Source organism: Prionailurus bengalensis, chromosome A2 (assembly GCF_016509475.1).
Source record: "Prionailurus bengalensis isolate Pbe53 chromosome A2, Fcat_Pben_1.1_paternal_pri, whole genome shotgun sequence".
In the NCBI taxonomy this organism is placed as follows: Eukaryota; Metazoa; Chordata; class Mammalia; order Carnivora; family Felidae; genus Prionailurus; species Prionailurus bengalensis.
The window spans coordinates 35,572,428-35,597,109 of record NC_057348.1 but is presented as its reverse complement, the minus strand read 5'-3'; the positions used below and the strand labels follow the sequence as shown (position 1 = coordinate 35,597,109).

The 24,682-nt window shown below is 41.7% G+C and overlaps 1 protein-coding gene and 1 long non-coding RNA gene across 3 annotated transcripts in view; both read right to left on the bottom strand.

The window, feature by feature from the left end:
- Nucleotides 1–24,682, bottom strand: part of TAFA1 (TAFA chemokine like family member 1) — a 512,889-nt gene that overhangs the window by 372,053 nt on the left and 116,154 nt on the right. The gene's annotated exons all lie outside the window — the stretch shown is intronic.
- Nucleotides 16,479–20,653, bottom strand: LOC122487415. Its single transcript, XR_006298375.1, has 2 exons — nucleotides 19,286–20,653; nucleotides 16,479–16,716 (listed from the first exon to the last, which is right to left on the bottom strand). It is a non-coding gene; the product is annotated as an uncharacterized LOC122487415 (long non-coding RNA).

Sequence of the window (24,682 nt, the reverse complement as noted above, 5' to 3'; positions counted from 1 at the left end):
GAGTCAATTGTGCAAGATAGAAGTAAGTAGAGAGGACTATGGGAATACAGAAATGAGATACTTAACCTAGGTTGGGGGAGATGAATGAAATCAAGCGTTTTTAGCCTCACCTCAAGGGTCGTAAGGTTGACTCAGCCTTTAGCATACTTTTTCCAGAATAATTAACACATTCCAAGTACAGCATCAATTTTAGACTTTAAAACCAGTTTAACGTGTATAGGTAGAACCTTCTGATGAAGTGGAGAGAGTAGGTCTTGGTCTTAGAATCAGATCCAGGCTTCAAGCTGAGTCTCTACCTGCTAGTTGAAAGGTTTTCTGCAATTTATTTCTTCAGTTCCTATGAAATAGGAATATTATCAACTTATATGAACTCTGAGATTTGAAGGAGATAATATATATAATGCACCTGACAGAGAGCACCAAAAATGGACCCAATAAAATGGCAGCTGCAATATTTGTTCTGCTGTTGTACCTGCGGAGCTGCTATGCTTACCACTATTATTAAGATACAAATATAGTTTTTCAAGTTGAAGTCAACAAGCACAAAATTTTCATGGCTCTACATTTATTCCTACATTTCTTAATGTATTATTGAAGAATCCTGTTCATCAAAATAGTATTGGGCAGAACTTTCCAATAAACTTTTTACTGATGAAAATATTTACGTAGGTCACTAGCCACATGTGGCCGGCTGTTCAACGCTTGAGATTTCCTTAGTATGAAGAATCGGATTTTAATTTTTATTTCATTTTAATTAATTTAAATATTTAAATAACCATGCTATGGTCTGTTGGTTTATCCAAAGATGATGTCAGCAGGAGGTGGGGTCTTTGAAAGGTGCCCTAGGGTAGTCATGAGAGTAGAGCCCTAGGAATTAGGATTAGTGTCTTATAACAGAGGCTCCAGAGAGATTCCCTAGCTCCCTTCTGCTATGTGAAGCCACACGAAGTCTGTGACCCTGAAGAAGGTCCTCACCTGACCACATGTGTGCTCTGAGACTTCAGAACTGTCTGGTATTTTGGGAGTCTAGTACTTTGGCATAGGAGCCTGAATAGACTAACACCAACCATGTGTATGGCTAGTGGCTACTGGATTTGACTTCCTAATTCTAGGGCAGTTGTTAAACAAAGTTACCAGGATTTCACTGTAGGCCCAGTTAATCAGGAAGAATGATGAGAATTTGCATTGATATGAAATCTAATAGAAGATTCTTAAGAATGCCGATGTTGAGAACCACAGTTCTATTCCTCTGTGTGGTTTTGATTTTGTGGCTATGTGTTTGTAGAAGGGCTCTGAGGTATTAATTAAATAAAATATATTTTCCTGGAGGGTATCTCTATGCTAGGCTCTAGAAGTTGAACACAGCCTACAGGTAAGGTCTGTTTTCTCTTTTATAGAAATTTTGGAATTCTTAAAAAATTTTCTATTTATTTTGAGAGAGACAGAGAGAGAGAGAGAGAGCTGGGGGATGGCAGAGAGAGAGAGACAGGCACAGAGAAACTCCCAAGCAGCCTCCACAAGTACAGACCCTGACATGGGGCTCAAACTCATGAACTGTGAGTTCATGACCTGAGCTGAAATCAAGAGCTGGAGGCTTAATCAACTGAATCCCCCAGGCGCCCAAGAAACTTTGCTATTTTGTAAACTAGTTAAGACATACACAACAATTAGGAAAGAAAAACTATTTTTAAAGTAGGTGAAAAAGTAATATATACAAATAGGTTGTGAGTGGAGGGTCTCTCCCGTAGAGTTATCAGAGAAACCATCAAAAGTAAGCAAGTGTGAAAACAAACTACAAGGGCAAGAGTGAGTGTGGTTGGAACGAAAATTTGTTGACAACTAGGAAACTACCAACAGTCTTAATTTTCTCATCTAATAAAAGGGAGATATGTAATAATAAATACTAATTGAGCACGTACTTTATGCTGAGACACTTGACCACATCATCTAACTCTCCCCAAGACTTTACAAGTAGCTTCTACCATCACATTGCATTTCACATCTGAAGACAGTGAGTTAAATAAGTTTCTCAAGATCACAGATTTTGTTTAGTAAGTGGTATCAATCTAGGCTAGAGAAAATGGTAGATCCAGGGGCCAAAGGAAGCCATTAAATCTCAATTGAGCTAAATTTAAGTACTCCTCTAATATTCATCATAGAGGTTCTATTTAAAACACACACAAAAAGATGGAAACGACACTATCACCAACAAAGATAACAGGTGTCACTTCCTGGGCACTTACTGTTGCCAGGTATTCTGCTAGAATCCCTGAATTCTCCTGACAATCCTCGAAGACAGGCACTGAACAACGAGGAGAACAAGAAAATGAGCAAGCATGTTCCTCAAGAGCCTTGGGGGGAGAACCATGCCAAGCGAAGAGAATTTTTTCCTCTTCAGTACACAAATAGGCTCTTTCATTTAGATCACCAGTATAGAAAAGCATCCAACGGGGATGAGACACATACAATACTCAGGTAATAGTGTTGACATTAGAGTACAGTTCAAGCTTTTGCACTGAAATAACATTTTATTGATTCCTTAAACATGGAGGTTGTGCCTTTCACCTCTGGGTCATAACGGTGAATTCGGGAAGTTCTAGGGGCACCTTTTGCTATGTCAGCAGCTGCTTGAAGTTTTCCATTGTAAGATATTAAGGGATTTCCACTCCCCCCCACACACGCCTACCCACTTCCCATTTTTGGTCCCCAAAAAACTGGGACCAGATCTATCAAGATTACAAGTTGTTTTCTTTGCTAATACAAACACAAATATTTATCTCAAAGTATGGTTTATACAATAAAAACCATTATACCAAGACACTAATATACCTGGGGATTGATTTCTTTGTCTCCACAATCTTTTGAACCTTAGACAATGTTCTCTATTATGCGCAGGGTTTCAAACAGAGTGCATAGTTTTTAATTAGAGCTGCATGTAGGATTCTTACTTTGACAGTGACCAATGTTAAATGTATTTTAACAATTATAACTGCTCTATCACCCCTATCTCCCAGATTTATTTTTAGGACAAGGCAAAGTTAAAACTTTCATGCCAATTTTATTGTCCCTCAAATAACCACGAGTAACTATTCACTCTTCCGGGTTCTATCCATATCTTAACATGTGCAGGCTGTAAAATGTAGGTTTATTACCAGAATGTCAAACTACAGAAGATACATAGGAAAAAAAAATTATGATTCTACACAGCATCATAGAACCCAGAGATCATCTACTTGTTTACTGGCAAATCATTTAAATTTATACAGCAGCTACTAATTCTTGAGATGAGCTGTTCAGAATACTGAATTGAGGACAATTTTGAGATTGGCTTCCTGGAGAAAGAAGGTGCAGGGATGAATTAGTGACGTCTGCCATAATGAAAGCGACAGAAGTGATGCTAGAATTCACTTGCAACCCATTTTGTTCACACTGTGACTTTAGTAATTAAGAAAGTGGGTCCCCATGGTTTTGTCATCTACCCAAGGTTGTACAGCAAGAGTCATGTATAAAGATGCTTATCAGTTAACTCCCACATCACATGTTTGCCCACTCTATCAACCTGCAGTCAGGCTATGCATTTTTTTTTCCTCCCCAACCAACAATACTTAAAATCCAGCTAAACGCACTGGAAAAGGCTGATCAATACATAGACGAGAGCAGTCCTTCAGAAGATTCCACAGAAAGAAAAATAAATTGCTATGCCCTTGAAAGAAAAGCTACTTTTATTTAAGTTAATAAAGCTTTATTTGTTCTCCAGCCGTTAAGTTTATAGAAATTAAAAGTCTTGACTATTTGTCTTTTGCCAACATGAATTTAAAAGTGGCTTTAAAAAATCTCATTAACATTGTACTTTTTTTTTTTCTGTCCCAAGCTGATTCAATACAAAACAGATTACCTCCTGTCTGTGCCACTAAAGTGCACATAAATATTTTACAAACCAATTTATCTAAAAATTTTGTCATTCCTCATTCTGAGTCTGGACACAGAGCTCACTATAAAGCACTTTAGGTTTTCCAGATAACATAATCATTCAGGCAAGAGTATATTATATTTCCTTTTTTTGATTCTCGCCTGGGCTCAAAATATTCCTCTTGGCGTGTTTTCAGAATTTCGCTATGTCAGATAGGTACAAACACAGTTAATGGGACTTCCAGAGAATGACCAGAATATACTTAAATGAAGTAATTTAATAGTCAGAATACTGATAGAGTCCACACTTTTGAGCCATAGGGGAAGAAGAAAATAAACTTAGCTTTTACTGATTCAGGTGGGAAAAATTATAGTCCTAATGTGAAAAGACGGATCTAGTTCACCAAGAAACACATGCAGACAAGAGCAGAGGAACCTTCAGTACTGAAGTTAGGAAAACAAAGTTAATGGTAGTAATCTTGAGGTATTTTATCAATCAAAAGTAATGTGAGGTGTCTGTTGCCTCTAGATCAGGGCTAGTCATGGGGGAGGCACTCAGCAATTGCGTGTTGAATGACTAGGTGACTGAACAACAACAACAAAACCCACTCTCTTTCCTGGGCCTTGGAACTTCTCCCTTCTGTCACCACCCAGCTTGGCTGACTTCTAAAGGATGCAGGTATTCCCAGTTCCAGCTGCAGGATTCTCTCCTTGCCTCTCTACATGCAAAATGCCCTGACCTGCTACAAAACACATGAAGGTTCAGCATACATTTATTTAAATTATATGAAATCACAGTATTTATTTTGCAAAAAAAAAAAACAACAAAAAGCTAAGTGTGCAAATGAAAGAGAAAATGGGAAAAAAAAATTTGATTGCAAATTCGGGATGTCCTCTCGTATTGAGGCCATCTCATCTCAGAGTAGCATTCCAGGGTTCAATGCTCTAGTTTTTATATTCAAGCCAAAGACTTCATCTTATATGGAATGGAACAAAGAGAAAACAAACTGCACTAACCCTAACAACTCGGCTGGGCGGGCCTTTTTGATTTATGAGCCCTCACACCCATCTCCATTGTGGCATTAAATAGGGCCACGATGTATCTAATACCTCTGTCATCAAGATTCACTGAAGACACATTCGCATCATTTTTATGAGCTATTTATACGATTTACACGTTACAAGTTGAATCTGAAATCAACCCCAGCACAAGATGCCATGCCACTCGACTGTACATGTTACACGTTCAAGGACAGCACAGTTACTGAAAAGGGGAGGGGCGCCTGGGTGGCTCAGTTGGTTAAGCATCTGACTTCGGCTCAGGTCATGATCTCACAGTCCGTGAGTTTGAGCCCCGAGTTGGGCTCAGCTCGGAGCCTGGAGCCTGCTTCAGATTCTGTGTCTCCCTCTCTCTGCCCCTCCCCTGTTCATGCTCTGTCTCTCTCTGTCTCAAAAATAAATAAACATTAAAAAAATGTTTTTTTAAAAAAGGAGGATTCCCAAGGAATGTCAGGAGAACCTCCACTTGGACCCCACAGTAGAGGAGGCAGGCACTTCTGAACAGACAATGCTGCAGAGCAACTTCAGGCAGACACATGCCAGCCTAAAAGATGTGCTGAAATCTGAAGCCTATTTCCTATCAATCTTGGGCTGTCAGGAGGATAAAGATCCAGCAAAGCTGTTTGTCTGGGATTTCGATATTCAGGTTGCTCTTCAAGGTAGATTTTGTAAAGGGATTGGGGGAAGCCTCTTCATGGATTTTAATTTCACCTGATTCTTACTGAAAGGTATTGACTGATCTCTGGAACTTGTTAAGTGCAAGGTGGAGATAATGGCTCTGATTTCACAGTGAAGAGACCCAATGTGAAACCCGCCCAGCGCTCACAGTGGCTCTTCTTGGGCCAAAAAAGACGAGACAGTTTTTCATGACTGTAGCACACTACTTTCAAACCAAGGAGGTTGTCTGTTGGTAAGGAAACCGAAGGTATTATGTGGCTATCCGCCTAGCAGTGGCGGATGCTAAAGACAGTTCTAAAATGAAATTTGCAGTCAGAGGTATTCAGAGATAAGCTAAAGATGCCAGCCCTATTTGGAAATGACTAAAGACAGCACATAGGATTTTTTTTATTATCTTGGTTAAATTAATAGGAAACATAAAACCTGGGAGATGAGACCATAGGCTTTCTTTGTCCTTTCTATTGATTGGATAAAGGGTCCCAAAGGACTCAAAAGTATTTAAAAATAAACAAACTGTATTTTTCTCCTGTTTGTTACCCGTGCCTTCTAAGCAAGACTTTTTCCCTCCTCTCTACCGCAGTTGGCAGAAATTAGTTTCCAGTTAAAAAATAAGGCTTACTTATCAGATATTCATGATAAAGTGGCGATAATTATTATTGCAGTTATTTCTAATACCTCTTGCCAATGCTCTACTTTCTAATTTAAGATCATGGACATCACGAAGTTTCCTACCTGCCACTGAATACACTGACCTCAGAACGAGTTTCGACGTGAAACTCCAGAACCCATTTTGAAGCACAGAGACAGCAGGCAAAAATAGAAAGAAGCTAACAAAGATAACCGTGATGAAGACACAACAGCTTTCCCAGGCCCTTTCTGAATACGCATCGAATGCATGTTTTCCATAGCATACTGATCGCTTCTGAGATAAAGTTGAATTAAAACGCAAGGACGAGGCTAAGATAACCCTACAGTGCAATAGAAGAGTTAGTTAATATTGCAAAAAAGAACCTGAGAACATTTCCCTCAGGGTTTCTTAAGTCAGAAACGAGCAGTGGTTAAAGGGTGATGGAATAAGGGTAATTCCATTAATATATCTGAGTTCTAACTCATCTCCCTCATTTATTAGCTAAAAACCTCCAGGAAGTAATTTCTCTGTGCCTCAGGTTTCATCTACAAAATGGGTACGTTAGGATCTGGCTCAAGGTGAGGGAGGACATAAATTAAAGCTAGCACTGCATTTACGGTGTTCCCTGGCACATAATTCATATTCCAAAGATTACAGCTGTTATTGTAGAAATGAAAATGAGGATAATATTGATCATTTCACAGCTTATTCATGGTCAATCATCCTAGCTGAAAATGTAGGTTACTGGACTGTTTCCTATTTTGTATACAATACAGATAAAACAGGTTAGCATTAATGAATCACTTCAGTGTAGAGCATTTTTTTAATTAAAAAAAATTTTTTTAATGTTTATTTTTGAGAGACAGAGCATGAGAGGGGGAGGGGCAGAGAGAGAGGGAGACACAGAATCCGAAGCAGGCTCCAGGCTCTGAGCTGTCAGCACAGAGCCCGACACAGGGCTCAAACCCATGAGCTGTCAGATCATGACCTGAGCTGAAATCCAACGCTTAACTGACTTGAGCCACCCAAGCGCCCCACGGCACACATCTTAATAAGCAATGTTGATGCATTTTCTCAGTCGGCACAACAGGCATGTTAGCCATCTTGCCGATGAGGAAACTGAGGCCTAGGAAATCACGTAATTTACCTGAAGCCCGACACTTGAAGCAAAGCCAGAGGAAAATAAACAAGCCAGCAAAAAAGCAACTCTGATTTCAAATCCAAGGAGTATGGCCACTAAGAGAACACTTCATAAATTCACACTGCATGCCTACCTTTGGATGTTCATCCTCGTTTCCCAGAGACTCTGGTTAGAGGCAGTAAGCCAGAAAGTCAAACCCTCAAAGGTACAATGGCTGCTGGTCTAACAGTCTCTGCCTTCTTCCAGACTTAACTCAGGATCCCAGGTGCTCTTCTTTGCTTCTGTGTCAGAAACACTAGGCTGGCGCTTAGGCTTTATTTACCCCGTCCCCATCTACTAGCTTACTGTGCCGCAGACCTTAGTTCCTTCAAAAGCACTCAGCATCCGAAACGGTATCCTGGAGGCGAGTGCAGCCTGCTTGACCCTGGGGTTTAGACCAGCCAGGTACTTGCAGGGGAAAAAAAGCAATAATCTAATTACTGCAACCACCTGCTGCCCTCGCTTTTGTGTTCCTGACTGCAGCCAGGTGCTAAGCTGGCATGCTTGGATCAATTAGAAATTGTAACTGAAGCTGACTGCAATTAATTATATAACTTTAAGCTGTTCAAGCTTAATACCGCCCCCCCCCAATTACTTCATGAAACTGGGCTATAGCGGATTGCAGCAAATAAAGAAAAAGAGCTATGAATAAGGTTTCTGTAAGTGTTGTCTTCAGGTGTGGATCATACCCAATCCTCATAGGTCATGTGCATGGCCAACTTGTTCCATTTACCCATTATTAATGAAATGATTCGTGAATTTCCAACTTGTGGCCCAAGACTGAGAAGTGTGGCTGTTCCTCTCACAGACCGCGACGGAGGTGACTTCTCCCTTGGGCCGTGCTGTGATGGTCTTCAGTGAGGTACAGGGCAGTGCAGTAGATTAGGGACTACGGGACGGTAGGGGTCAAGGTTTGAGTTCGGGCTCCGCCCTTAGGCAACGGGATAAGGGATAACCTCTACCCCTGCTTCCTCATCTGTAAAATAGGGATAATATTAACACTGGAGAAACTCATCAAAACAGAGTATACACATTGATGGATGTGCTGTCTGGCATAAATTGATGCTTGATAAATGCTGATATGCCACCACGGGCTGCTAACCTTTGCAAATTTCAGGGGACGAGCAAACCTACTGAGGCTCTCTCACAGTGACAGCTCCCCCACTGACCAGGAACTACAGTGTGATACGGTCGTATCTATGGTACCTGGGCTCTTGTCATGGACTATACCCAATAATTGGGTGCATGTCCAGCAACCAGAAATGTAACTTCTTCCAATCCCATTTTCCACATCTTAAAGTAAAGAGAAACGTTACCTGTTTCATAGGGTTGCTTCAATGACTAAATGCCATAGGGCAGGGCTCTGATAGGCATAAACATTAGCAAGACATGCTAACATTTACTCATGGCAAAATAATTTCTTGGAATTATAATTTGTATTTTTTTCTCTTGGCATTTTCCCCTGTCTTCATTCCACAATGGTAGCCAAGCCCGTCAAGGCTTCTCGCTTCAGGAATCTTGGTAAGGCTGAAAATATCAGTCAAACTAAGTGTCCCAAGTGCACTAGGTGAGTGGGTGCGGGTGGGGGCAGGTGAGGGCTGAGAAGTTTTGTGAGAATGGCAGAAGTTCTGCAAGAGAGAGGAGAACCAGCCCCAGACCAGGAAAGAGAAAGGATGTCTGTGAGTCTCCGGAGCAAGGAAATTTACATGTGTTCTCTGGCAAAGCCTGGAATACTAGCAAGAACGTTAGGTAGATAGCTATATGCTGCCCTGAGAAAGATGAACTGAGAACATCATGGTTTCCAGCCTCAGCATGAATCCCCACAGGGGTAGGAAAGAAGAAAAACATGAGCCTCGAAGAAATGGCATGAGTTTGAGTAAGAGGATGGGAAGGGTGTTAGCTGCAATCCTAATAGGCTAACGAGGCCCCTTTTGCAACAAGTTACCTAGATTTTACTCTAATCTAGAAGCAAGAGGAGTGAAGATTATATAGTTGGAAGTGGGTGAATACTATTAAATCCATTTCCTTTTCTTGAACACACAGAGAAACTACCTTTACCAGCCTTCCTTGTGGTTAAGGTGGGTCATCGCAGTTAGATGTGGCCAATGGAAAATGAGGAGACGTGATGTACACAAGTCCCAGGCCTCTAAAACCCTTCAGGTGATGTGTCATAGTCTTTGCCCATTAGCTGACTCTATGCATAGGGTGCAGTTAGAGAATGGATGGAAGGATGGAGAATCCCTGAATTGCCACATGAAAAGTCACTTGCCAAATATGTAATCAGAGTATGAAAAGACTAAGAGGGGTACCTGGGTGGGTCAGTCGGTTAAGCATCTGACTCGATTTCCACTCAGGTCATAATTTCACGGTTCGTGGGATGGAGCTCCTTGTTGGGCTCTGTGCTGACAGCGAGAAGCCTACTTGAGTTTCTCTTTCTCCCTCTCTCTCTCTCCCCCCCTCCCCTTCCCACACAGGCACATGCATATGCCCTCTCTCTTTCTCAAAATGAAAAATAAATGTTTAAAAAGACTAAGAGATAAATTTATATGCTATTAACCCCACAAAAATTGAATGCCATTTATTAGAATGGCTTGCATTAAATACTCTTTTTTTTTAATGTTTATTTATTTTGAAGAAAGAGAGACAGAGCGTGAGAAGGGGAGGGGCAGAGAGAGAGGGAGACACAGAATCCGATGCAGGCTCCAGGCTCTGAGCTGTCAGCACAGAGCCCGATGCAGGGCTCGAACCTGTGAACCATGAGATCATGACTTGAGCTGCAGTCGGACGCTTAACTGACTGCGCCACCCAGGCACCCCTCAATACTCTTATTAATAAAATGTCTGGAGGTGCCTGGGTGGCTCAGTCGGTTGAGTGTCTGACTTCGGCTCAGGTCATGATCTCACGGTCCATGAGTTCGAGCCCCACGTCGGGCTCTGTGTTGACAGCTCAGAGCCTGGAGCCTGCTTCAGATTCTGTGTCTCCCTCTCTTTCTGACCCTCCCCTGTTCATGCTCTGTCTCTCTCTGTCTCAAAAATAAATAAACATTAAAAATTTTTTTTAAATAAAATGCCTGACATAGAATTTTTCATCAGCCCTAAAACAGAATTGAAGTTGATTTAAGAGAAATAATCAAATACATGTCATACCTGAATTTGTGCATAACTTTATTACAAAAAGATGGATTTTACACACAGCAAACTGTAAAGGCAAGTCCTTTACACCATGGGTTGTTCAGATAACAACTCAAGAAGTCATATGACAGGGTTCTCTCCAGAAACACGCCAAGGTTGGGGTGACTGTCCCTTAGTCATCTCACCACGAGAGTGCCCACAGATAGATCACAACACCATCTGACTCAACCACCTCTATGAAGTCCTACCTGCAAATATGCATGATGCTACTAATACCTGCAGGTATGAACAGGCAAAATGGACTTGTCTCCGAGAGCTCAATTTCAAAGCCCTCCAAAGCTGTAAATGAGCTTTTCAAACTCTAAGAAACACCCTCATTTCTATCTGTATCTTGCAGCTTTGCAAACAAAGTTCTCATTCTCTCCAGCCCCTCATCTTTCCACGTTTTCAGCTTCTAATTATGACCTTCCCGTTCTCCCCAACCTGCAGCAGTTTCTAATTGGTCCTTGAAAGTGTCCTGTGACCTGTAATAAACCACTTTATCCATTCCAGTGATTTGAAGCATCTGGGAAATAAATTCTATTAGAATGCTAATTGGGCCTGATGTGAACAGTTCACTATTGATCTATGAGGAGACATAACTGACAGAGCGCCGGATCGTGTTAGACTTCGTGACATTTAAAAATATTTGCTAAGAAAATTATGCTACACCCAGTCACCTGGGAGAAAATGACAGCTGAGCTTTGAACAGAGTATAGCTCATTTTATCTATTCATTGGTAAGAAGGATATCCACTGATTTTCGTGCTCACCATTTACTCCTCTTGCTTGTAGTAGCAAGACCCAACTTTCCTTTAAGAACTAAGCCTTCCTGGGGCGCCTGGGTGGCGTAGTCAGTTAAGCGTCCGACTTCAGCCAGGTCACGATCTCGCGGTCCGTGAGTTCGAGCCCCGCGTCAGGCTCTGGGCTGATGGCTCTGAGCCTGGAGCCTGCTTCCGATTCTGTGTCTCCCTCTCTCTCTGCCCCTCCCCCGTTCATGCTCTGTCTCTCTCTGTCCCAAAAATAAATAAACATTGAAAAAAAAATTTAAAAAAAAGAACTAAGCCTTCCTCACTTGGTTCGTGAGTGACTGATTCCCCCTCTCAATGCCTCTTTCTCCCAGGTTCAGGACTGTGTACAAGATCCAGTTTGGCCATACTTGGGGAGCATGGCATGCCCTAGCTTCTATTTGGTTCAGGAAGATTATGGTAGCAATCTGGGCCCAAGTCCTAGGGTTTTTGAAGGAATTATGTTGAAAGATGTACTCTTCCCACCAAAGTTCTAACCTGACAGAATAGAAGCCTGGAGGTGGTGGGGGGCCACCTCATCACTGATGGGAAGTGGCTACTTAAGAATGAAGCCAAAGGAAGAGAGGAGCACCAAAACATGGAGAGAAGGGGGTTCCTGGTGATCATGTTTGAGCATCTGGGTGTAGCTGTATTGCACATAGTCAAATGAATCTCCTTTCATGCTTCATCCTGTTTGGACGGGGGTTCTCTAAAAGCATCCAGCCTAAAACCATGGGACTGAATTAAACTGGCAACATCAGATTTTCATAGAAGTGGTATATTCAGTCATCATTTACTTCTGGGCGTCCAAAATCGTCTCACTTGCTGCCTTGTACCAATGTGACCATAGTATAGTTACTCTTCAAGGGACTTTTCAAAAAGTATGAGCTTTTTACCTGAGTAAAATTTATATGCGTTCCAGGGAGAGTTGGGAACGTTTTGAAAAATTATAGATTCCTAAGCCATATATGGGCAGATTCTGATTTAGGAAGTCTTTTGACCATTCCACAACTCAGCATTTTCAACAAGCAGCCTAGATGATTCTGATACAGGTAGCCACATTTTAAGAAATATTACTGTGACGCACAGATCAGAACTGAGGGACTCAAGTCCTATTCATATAAATTTCAAGTCCTGGTTTCTACTGCCTACGAAGTATACCTTGGACGAATGGCTTAATCTTTCTTTGCTTCTGCTTCCTAGTTTACAAATGAAGATAATAAAGCCATCATAGAGGGCTTTGCAAGATAATGTTTGTAAAGAATTTAGCACAGTCTATCATACCAGTAAAGGCTCCATTGAATGGTATCTGTTGGTAATTCATTTGCATGGATTAGCTTCTCAGATAAACCAGTTATTACTCCTTAGAATTCAGCAGCATATAAGACCTGGTAACAGTGAGACAGAGGGTATATAAGTTTTGGTGCAGAAAAAAGGAGGCAGCCTCTACTTTTCAGCTTGATAAATGTTCTGGTTTACAAAGAACAGGAAAATTGTAAGGGAAAAATATCTATCTTATCTATTATTGGGCCAAAAAACCCTTAGGGCATTATGCTTGCCAATATGATTTTATTCTTCCCACCAAAAACTTCCGTACATTAAATAATAACTACCCAGACACAAAAGTGAATGAGGCGATGGGACCAAAATAGCATCACAAAACATGTTGCCCCTTGTGTAACAGGTAGGGATGTATTTGAGGGGGGATGTAAATGGTGGATGTGGTGGAAGGAATAAAGAGGACACCTGAAAGATGTAAGTTTGTATGGCATCCAGATATGGAGGATAGGCTTTGGAGGAGGGCCAGCCATCTTGGGTTTAAATCACAGAAGTCCCATTTATTAGATTGAGCCATCATGTTAATGAGTCACTTAGCCTCCAGTTCCCAGGACATTAAGAAAAAATGAAGCCAATCTTGTTAGGTTATATTGAGGACCCAGTGAAATAATGATGTAAATGTCTAATAGAAGGCTTGACATAAGATCTACGCTCTGAAATGTAGCCATTATTATTATTTATAATAATAGTATTATAATAACAATAGTATTGTTTAGTATAACAATATTATTTACGATAGTAATTAATATTATTATTATTGTCGTGGGGTTTTTTGGAGATTTTTTTTAAATGGCAAGATGAGGGGGTGCCTGGGTGGCTCAGTCGGTTGAGCATCTGACTTTGGCTCAGGTCGTGATCTCCCGATCCGTGAATTCGAGCCCCTCATCAGGCTCTGCGCTGACAGCTCAGAGCCTGGAGCCTGCTTCGGATTCTGTGTCTCCCTCTCTCTCTGTCCCTCCCCCGCTCACACTCTCTCTCTGTCTTTCTCAAAACTAAATAAACATTAAAAAAAATGGCAAGATGAGGATGTTTTGCAGGAAGAAAAAGGATTCAAAACACTGGATATTTCTGCAAACATTGACAGTGAGGAGAAGTAATAATCATATACACCCCAACCTATCAATTTCAGTACACCGGGGGGAAAAACAATAGGAAGGCTAAAACAAGTACTTGCTGTCAGTCACTGTTGCACTCCCTCGTTTCGTAGGTGAGGACTTGGTTGGCCTTTGCCCACAGACATGTTGGAGCAAACACCAACCACGGCTCTGACTCTAAGGATCTCCACTGGCTATCTCCAAAATCCATGTTTTAATGATTAGCCTTTGCTGCCATAACAGTTGCAAAAAAATCAATTCCACAATTTTTTTCCTTTTCTAAAATGCCTGGTTTGGGGCTGATAAAGCAATGATTTAAGTCAATGGCCGAGGGGGGAATTCGAGTATGTTCTTAAAGGATAATCACTAGGCTCCTTCTTGGGATGCATCTGTTTTGAACCAATTTCTCCACTCTGTGCTAATTAAACAAGGAGGTGTACAAAACACAAACAGTGGAAACTGGAAACGAGCTCCATTAGTTCCTGTATCTTTGGTAACTACAGGTGTGTGTTAATGAATTACACGACTGGTAAAATAAAATTAAAGGCAGCTGCACGTGTTTACAAACCTGCAGCCACAAATTACAGGTATCTGTAGCATCCATAATTCATCCATAATTGACAATTTTCATATTACTGGAATAGAGAATCGAGTCATGCAGATGATTACAGTATTTGCCTCTCAGCACTAGAGATTTTGCTTCATTTTTCATGCAGCATCTCAAATGAAATAAATCACAGCTTTCACGTGGAGCTGGATGTCAAAGGACCAAAGTATTGCAGACAACCTAGCCCCGAGTTCGACCTCCTATGCTTCCGACTTCTGACTCCCTTAACTATTCCCTAAGTTTGCTTACCCACTAGCTTCAGAAACACATGAGCTGAGTCCGGTCTAGATACTGCTACCCAAATCTAGAAACGAGAGCTAAGTTTTTAAAAAACGCTACGCCTCAGTTTCTTCGAGTATTAACAGAATGACAAGAGTGCCTACTTTAAGGTCATTAAGTTTGAGTTCACTGAGTTGATATAGCTCTTCCCATAAGCAACCTGAGGTGATCCCTGAAAATAGTGTGCTATTCACTTGACCCAGAAAACCCTACAAAATCATGCAAATCAAGAGGTCCCGATCTTCGTGTTCACTTTAGGAACACATGTGCAACTGCCCAGGCCATCAAGGGTATGCACATCAGAAAAGCTCCCAAGTATCTGAAGGATGTCGCTTTGCAGAAGCGATGTGGGCCATTCCATTGCTACAAGCTACAATGGCAGAGGTGACAGGTGCTCCCAGGCCAGACAGTGGGGCAGGACACAGGATCAGTGCCCAAAAATAGTGCTGAATTTTTACTGCACATGCTTAAAAACACATGCAAATCCCCCAAGATGCGGTGTAGAACTTACAGGGTCCACGGTCAGATTAACCCACACATGAGCTCTCCCTGCCACACCGAGATGGTCCTCACTGAAAAAGAGCAGAATGTTCCTAAACCGGAAGAGGAGGTTGCACAGAAGAAAAAGACATCCCAGAAGAAACTGAAGACACAAAAACTTAAGGTCCGGGAGTACATTGCTGCATAAGATAAATGCAAATAAAAGTAAAAAAAAAAATTGAGTTAATATAGGTACACTGCATGAAGATGGAGTAATGGCTGGCACTAAGAGCTTAGCAAACACTTAACTATTCTCCAAGCTTCAGTTTCCTGAGCCAGAAAATAGAGGTAAAAACATCACCTATCGCACATGGTTGGTAGGACAAGGAAGCGAGATAACACACGTGAATTGCCTAGTTTACTTCCAGATATGAGCGCTCGGTTTTCCCGCCAGTAGTAGGCATAGTAATAACAGCAGCTTTACCTCAAAGGGACACAAAAAATGAATACTGTTAATTAAAAAATTATTTTGTGTAAAAATCCCACATCTTCGGCTTTTAATTTTATTTAGCAGATTTTTTTTTTTCCATTTGGGTATTCTGATTCAGGTACTGTTGGGGATTTGATTTTCACAAGGCATCTTGGACTCAAATAAATTTGCTCTTGATTAAAAAAAAAAATCTCAGGGCGCCTGGGTGGCTCAGTCGGTTACATGTCCGACTTCCACTCAGGTCATGATCTCACGGTCCGTGAGTGCGAGCCCTGCGTCGGGCTCTGTGCTGACAGCTCAGAGCCTGGAGCCTGTTTCAGATTCTGTATCTCCCTCTCTCTCTGACCCTCCCCTGTCCGTGCTGTGTTTCTGTCTCAAAAATAAATAAACGTTAAAAAAAAATTTAAAAAAAAATCCCTCCTGTAAAGAGATGGCCTGTGCATCGTTCTAGATTTACCTCCCCAAAGAGGGCTAGCCAGAGGCACACAGATATCTCTGCTGCTTGATGACGGTGAACAAGGAGGCCACTTTGAAAGCTACCAGAGTTGTGAGGGATCCAGCAGGGGACCTGACAGAGACAAAGCTGGGAAGCTTCAGGGACACAGACTAAAGGCTTGTCCGAAATCTCTGTAACGTTCCCCAGAACTTTCTCAAGTACCTGTCGTTTCACAGATGCTAAGTCTCGAGTCTGCCTGCATGCTGGCTCCTATCACTGAAATTTAGGAAGAGAGGACAATGCAAATACACAGTAATGACAACATACAATTTCTTAGACAAACTCATCTGAACTTGCGTCCATGTTTATTGCGCGTTAATGAGGGACCCAGCAGGTAGAAAATGCTCATTGGAACGACATGGACGAGGGAGGTTAAATACGCGAGGCTTCCAGCAAGGTACAGACTGCCGTGTTCCTTGGAATGGTCATAAAAAGCTCATATTTTTATCAGTGGTTGGGTAAATTTGTAGCACAATATGGAGCCATCTTTGGTCATAACCCATTCATCAGAAATAAGTAACCTGTAAGAGAAGCAAATGATAAGCAAATTGATCTGTAGCAATTAATTAGACATACCGGATAACAAAGTTGCTCCTGACTCTTCCGCAGAGGACCATTTTGCACCCAGGCACTGGGCAGCCGTCAAATACAAGCAGCAATGACAGGAGCACAAGGGTCCCGCTTTTCCTCAAATTTCTGCAGCAGGTAATCAAAGACACCACACCTTTTACTTAATGCTCAGCGAGGGAGAGGACGTTTTTCTTTCAGAATAAGAGCATGTTGTAGTATTTTAGATGCATTTGGTGGAACAGTTTACCAAGTGTGTTCTCTACACAAGCTCACATTTCAATTACACACTAGGTCTGAGAAGGAGACAGGGTAGATGCCAAAAGGCATCCGACACCCAAGGAATATTACATCCAGGGGGGCTAAATGTCTTTGCGAGTAATGTATCTTTAAGTGGATGAAAAAGCCAGGCATGGAACTGATGTCCAGTGCAGGTATGGAAAACATTTCTCTTTCAAATATTTCAAGGGCTGCAAGGAAATTCTTAGCTCTGGGCCGATAGCAGACACAGATAGAGACATGCATTCAATAGCACGGAGGCTTTAGGGAGTATTTAAAAGTCCTGTTGCTCTTTCTCCATCCAATCTGTCAGTGCCAGTGTCCCCATGTTCCCAGCCTGATTTAAGTCATGTAAGTCTGTTTAGACAAGAAACCTATTGTAGAGAGGTAGGTCTAACACTTCAGAAGTTATCATGTTTAGCATCTGATCACAATGTGTTAGCAGATACGCTATTTCGACTTCTGAGCTGTCCCCAGGTGTACTCTGTTAGGAGAATCTCTCCCTCCTGTCCAGCGTTGTCCAATGTCCATTCTACATCAGAATCTCCTGGAGAGAGTTTAAAAACTATTGATATCGAGGTTGCACCCCCCCAAATATCTGATGTAACGAATCCAGTCAAAAGACACTTGGAAAATATGTAAGGGAGACACTTGGGGGGCGCCTGGGTGGTGCAGTCGGTTAAGCGTCCGACTTCAGCCAGGTCACGATCTCGCGGTCCGTGGGTTCGAGCCCCACGTCGGGCTCTGGGCTGGTGGCTCGGAGCCTGGAGCCTGTTTCCGATTCTGTGTCTCCCTCTCTCTCTGCCCCTCCCCCGTTCATGCTCTGTCTCTCTCTGTCCCAAAAATAAATAAAAAAATGTTGAAAAAAAATTAAAAAAAAAAGACACTTGGAAAATATGTAAGGGAAGTTCTACATTTGACCATGTAAAAGGGTTTTGTTAGCTTTTTTTTTCCCCAGTAGGGTTTCTCAGAGTTTTTAATACATTAACGCATCATGTGACTCTCCAAGATGGGGAACCATAGTTGATAGAGTTTGGCAAACTTATTTCACTCCAAAGTCTTTTCGGTGTTGAACATTTCCTGGGACTCGTGTTGCATACTGACCTAATGAATTCTAGGAGAGAAGGAGGGATGTTTTCATTAGCTCTGAATTCCACAGGAGCCACAAGGCACCTACTAAAGAGAAAGACTGCATCCAAAAAAAGATATGATTAAGACGACCTTCCTAGTCTAGAGCTTCATGACACAGTGAGGTCCCTGCACCAGCCTCACCCGCCTCCTGGGGAGGTGGTTAGAAATGCAGAGTCTCAGGTCCCATCCCAGACCCAAGGAAGCAGCATCAGCATTTTGACAAGATTCCCGGGGAAGTCACAGGCACGTTAAAATTTAAGAAACCTTGCTATAATCCACCATTTTTTCAACCCCTTCCCAGGTTTCATCATTGAGGCAGATGTCACCAGTGGGTCGACAGGAGGACTTCCTGTAGCACACCTTGTGCGCTCCACTGATGGACAAGGAAAGCTCAGACTCTGGTGGCACAACTCCAGGGGCATCAGGCACAAAGAACATAAAGGAGACACTGTCCCCCAGAGTTGTGTCAACCAAAGAAATATTTTCAAAATTGACACCATACCATGTAGATTATAGAGACTTCATACATGAGTCCTGTCAAAGAGCTTTAATTGAGTCAAGCTTATCGATAACTGCTAATACTTTTTGAGAACTTAATAGGGTCTAGCACCTTGATGTCACTTTACAGTCTTTATTTTATATTATCAGTATGACAACACTCTAAGATATAATCTGTTATTGCCCTCATTTTTGATGAAACAGAGGTTGCTATGAGTTTATAAAAGATGTCATGCTCAAGGTCAAAGAATTGATAATAACGTAAGTGGGATTAGACTCTTGATCTAATGCTGAGACCACGCTCTTACTACAGAAAAGCTGAATTAAGAAAAAATCTGTAGGATAGATTATTGAGGTGAGAAATTACAGGAGAGTTCATATGAAGAGAGAGGTAATATGAAAGTCATGGCTAGAATGTGTTCTTAGGGGACTAGGTTTTGCCCAGTTTAAAATGAAGAACACTGCATAAGCAGACAATGATGAAAAAATATTTGCTACATGATTGCAATGTCTGATCACACTAACAGATAATTTCCATAGGCATTTAAAAATCTTCAAAGAGCTACTCTCTTGTTTTACGCTCACCATAGTCCAATGGAGACTTTTACCACTTACATGTTCAGGGACAAGGTAAGTCCCAGGAATTTAAGAACTTCTCCTGAGATCTTGAAGCCTGGAAGTGATGATGGTGAGATCCAAAACCAGGTCTTAAAACTTTCATACTCTGAGCTCTCTCCACTACAGCATAGCCACCTTTCCAACCATCAGATAAATGTCAGGACCTTGAGAATAAAAGACAGTAGATCCACTTCTCAGCTGGCCAGCCTGGCCTGGACAGCCAACAGATACAAATGAGAGGGCTCATGGAAATGAATTGATAGAACCACAATAACAAAATTTAGAAAATGCCTTCCAACAATTTTTCACACTTTAGCAGACATTTGGTTCTGACAAATGGTCGATTCTGGTACCTAAGAGCACAGAAAGTTATTTTTCCACAGTCCTTAAATTTGATTTTTTTTCTCTCTCTCTTGAAAAAAAAATGTTTCTGCCAAGCCTACTAAAAAAAAAAAAAAAAAGGAAGAAAAGAAAGTCTCCTCCAGGTTTCCTGCTGGCATAAAGGGCATTCTGGATACTGCGACAGCTCGACAAGCCCTATCATTAGTACAGGCCACAGGGACAGGGAGAGAGAGGAATTAGGCCAGGTCACAGATGAACAGTGTTCTAGAATTCTAGGGTCAGCAGGGATTTTGAGAAGTCAGGGCGTCCATTCCTCTGTCTCCAGGAATGATTCACCTTTCCCCAATAATATGGACCATGATAGAGCGAGTTTATTCTATTTTACAGAATACCGGAAGACAGGTTTTTCTGTGGATCAACACTTTGCAAACACCTGTCCACTCTTACACATCTTCTCTTGGTTCTGGTTGTCAACTGAACCATGTTTTGCCTTCTCTCCTCCCTACCCTCCCATTCACCCAGGAGATGCGTGACAATGTCTGGAGACTGTTTTCGTTGTTAAGACTGGAGAGGAGTTCACTACTGGCATCTAGAAGGTAGAACCCGGGGTGTTGCTACATACCCCAGAGTGACAGGACAGCCCTGTAGCCAAAAATTATCTGCCCCAAAATTGAATATGCCAAGGTTGAGAAACTTTACAGAAGAGAGAAGGGCAGTCATCCTTTGTATATTGCTGTCACTGTGTGGATGGGAAGGTAGGTAACACAATATTTGTTGATACAAGTGCCTACCCATAGTAGGCTAAAGTTCTATGCTTCAGAAACACATTTCTTCATAAGACATTTAAAGGATATGTAGAATTCTTTTTTTTTAAATCATACTGACCTAACTCTTTACTGACTAGCTGGGCTTAGCTATTGGACAATAATTCCATGAGGACAGAAACCATATATGGCGAATCTCTACTCTCCCAGGGTCTACCACAGAAAATCGCAGTTGGTAGATGCTTCATATATGTTTTAAAAGTCTCTATGTGGGGCGCCTGGGTGGTGCAGTCAGTTCAGCGTTCGACTTCAGCCAGGTCACGATCTCGCGGTCCGTGAGTTCGAGCCCCGCGTCGGGCTCTGGGCTGATGGCTCAGAGCCTGGAGCCTGTTTCCGATTCTGTGTCTCCCTCTCTCTCTGCCCCTCCCCCGTTCATGCTCTGTCTCTCTCTGTCCCAAAAATAAATAAACGTTGAAAAAAAAAATTTTAAAGTCTCTATGTAAAAATTCAAATTATCTGGTTATATAAAAACCTAGGTGGATTTTCACCAAATTAAGGGCATGTGCTAAGATGGTCTATCTTAAAGTTACTGGTTATTTTGTGTACTTGATATTTTGGTGCTCCCTGGGTAAGGCATCTCAAAAACATGGATAGTCTTCCAGAATAGTTGAAACCAAGGAATCTTTGTGACTGTAATTGGGGCATGGCGTGCCATATGTGTGAAGATTTTATACAATAAAAAGTAACTGTGGTTTCCAAAGTGAGTCCCAAAGTGAAAATCATAGAGGTAAATTCTGCAAATTATGGACATTGCTTTGCTTCCCACAAGGGCAACCCTATTTAGTTATGTAGTGGTCCACTTCTTGGAAATAAGCCACCTCTGAGAGGAAAGTCTTAAAGAGAATCAGAGCTGAGCAATTCATGGCATGGGGTGTATTTAAAGTGCTCTTGGAAAGCTACCAATTACCAATATCACAGACACAACCCATTTCTGTTTTAACAGGAACTGCTTTAGCCCATCCTGTTAGAGTAGGAGGCTTCACCAACTTCCTTTAGACTTTAATTGATAACACACAAATCTGTTGCCACAGATGGTTGGGTGGGCAGCATCTGAAGCTGAGGTCTGGAAGAAGGCTTCCCACCCCCAGCAGATGCAAGAACATTCAAGAAGTGTCGATGCAGGGCGCACCATGGAAACAGAATTGAGGGAAGAGCTCTGGGTTGCACATCAAAGCACAAGGGGTCTGGATTAAAGGTGCCCCTGCATGAAGAAGGTTACAAGGTTCTAGCTCATCTTTATGTCATGTGCGAATCAGATCATATGGTTTTGAATCCCAGATATAGCAGCCATTAACCATGGGATCTTGGGCAACTTATTTAACTTCTCCAAGCTCTGCCGTTCCCCATATGCAATGGAGATTGATATCATACCTCTTTTTTTTAGATTTTGAGAAGCTTGAATGAGATAAAAAGACATTTTCTATTAATTATTAGTATTTCCCCATGTATAAAAGAGAACTATCCTTGAAATAATCTCTGTTTTCCTTGTCTTGGAAAATTTTTCGTTTGTTTGCAATATGGCATGCAGGATCTATGGCATTCCATCGATCTACAGGTAGGACGGCAGAACTCAACAGTTAGTAAGCTCAGTGACCTCAGATTCTTTAGGGACAACTGAAGGAATCTCATATAATGCCAACTGCTCAAAGAAAGTAGAAATGACCTGTGAAGGTATATATCTCAGAATGAGGAGAAACTTCACTGAACTGGTCTCTTTCAATGGCAGGTGATTGAAAGTTAACAAAAACTGCCTGACGGAATAAACAGGAAGACATCAATGGACTCTCCTTCCAGATGAGAAGCCCAGTGCAAAGCTTCAGGCCAGGTGGTATCTAGCTGATGAAAAGAGATCACGGGGACTCTGTTTCTATCTCTTGGCTTTACTTCCTTTTGTGTTGACTTTGCTCTCAGCAAGGCCTTCTGCAGGGGTGACTCCAACAGCTCCAAATATATATCCTCTCACTGTCAAGGCCAACAGACCAAAATGTATCTTTCCCCTTCACTCTTGTAAAAGGCTAAGGATTTAATCTGTTTTGGTCAGACATGGGTTGTCTGCCTACTATGGGCAATCAGAACACGTTCATGGGTTGAGGAGGGAAGAACGAATGATATATGCACTTCCCCCACTAAGAAATGTGCAATCCAAATGTAGTGGATATCATTCAAGGCGACTAAAGAGAAAAGGGTATGATTCTTGATCAACGCAGAAGCTGAGGCGCCTGGGTGGTTCACTCTTGTTTTCAGCTCAAGTCACGATCTCAGGGTTGTGAGTTGGAGCCCTGAGTTGAACTACACGCTGACAGCGTGGAGCCTGCTTAGGATTCTCTCTCTCTTCTTTCTCCCTCCCCCCCACCAAAGTAAATAAATACACTTTAAAAAATGAAAAAAAAAAGTGCAGTAGTTTAATCTGGAAGGAGTTTCTGGAACAGGAAATTCGTTTTGATATTCTAGAAAAAGAGTAACATACTCAGCTGCTTCTGAAAGAGACCCTGTCCTCTTCCTTCAAAGCTTTAAGATAGTATCACCTTTATAGGCAATGAGCAAAGAACACTGGTCCCCAAATCAGCTGCCCCTTTTGAATCAATTGTGATGACTAACATCAAGTGCGGTTGTCCCCAAATTACCCTCCCACTCAAGATGTGAATAGACAGACAATGTGATTGGCTGGAGCCCAAGACTGTTCTCGCTCCTATCTACTACACGATATCCACTGCAGTTTGAGACGCAAGAGTCAAACCAAGTCCAAGGTAGCACAGGAAAGTGGTGTTGGTTGACCCCTAGTGTTTAGGAAGGACTTATTTAGAATTTCACATGCCTTATTTCACTTAGTCCTGACAACCGCTCCATGGGTTAAGTACCACTAATATCCTCATTTGCAGATACGAAAACATGAGCTATAGGCCCAAGATCACATACAGCTAATAAACAGAAGAGCCAGCCACTGCTGAAGAGCTCGTACTCTTAACCACTCTATGTTCAGTTTCCTGTGTTGACACGAGTTGGGACAGAAATAGATGATTGCAGGTAAGATGAGGCTTGCTGTTAATCGGAAGAGAATCCTACACCAGATTCCAGGCATTATTAAAATGCGGAAGTCAGATCTGGCATCACTGTAGGAACTCAACTTTTTTTTTTAGGGTGTTCTGGTTGTGAAAAAGTTGTCCAGGTTCCAGAAACCTTCTCGTTCATCCTATTAAAAAAAGCAGTCTAAATATCCCAATTACAATGAGCAATTCCATACATTTAGTTTAAAAAGAAGAAGCTGACAAAAGACCACAGACTCTTGTCTTTATAATAACAAGACACATTGTGCCTACAGTGAATCAATATTTCCCCATAATGGCACTTGTCTCCCACTGAATTCCTGGCAAATTCTGCAGAAGAAAGCAATGCTTACAGTACATTGTCACTTTGGTATTTCAGGGGGAATTATTCATCCCCACGTATTATTGCAACAGTGCTCACTTTACAGAACCAGTCCCCAACTCTAATTTCCAATGGTGCATATTTCTCCTCTTACTGCTCTTTAAATGCACAATTAATTTCTAAGGTTAATTGATCTTGTATTTGGTACGTCAATATTTGCATGTGTTAACATAAATAAATATATATAATGATAGATGCAACAATGTAGTAGAAATTCATTTCCCCATGGAACTCATTAAATACAATTAAAATACGCTGGTAGTTTCCAGAATTCTAAAGGTACACCAGGGCAAATCTAAAATATTGGACAAATACAATTGGATTCTACATGGCCACACTCAAGGAGAGTGATTCACAGAGCAGAGGAATTTGCACATCCTGCTTCCTTCACAATTTCCCCCTTGGATGATGGCATTTGGAGCGTCAAGTCCCCCAGTCCTAGAGACTTCTAGCAATGTCAAATATATCCTAATTCTACCTGAAAAAATTTGCAGTGATTCAGTGCCCAAATAAGTACAACCTCACTATTACGGAAACCAACCATTGATAATAACAACAATGGAGCACTTAGCAATACTACTGAATGTCTGCCACGGGGCTGGTGCTGTGGACTTTCTACTGTGCATTCCTACGGCTATCGGGACTCACAAGCAAGCTGCGATGTGGGATAGATACGCCCTCTTGACTTAAAATCAGACTCTCTCTGGCTGAATGTCATCTGACAGGACATTCGCTCCTTCATCTAATCATAAAGTTGAAGGGACAATGAAAAACAGGAGATTTGGAAGAAAACAAAAAAACA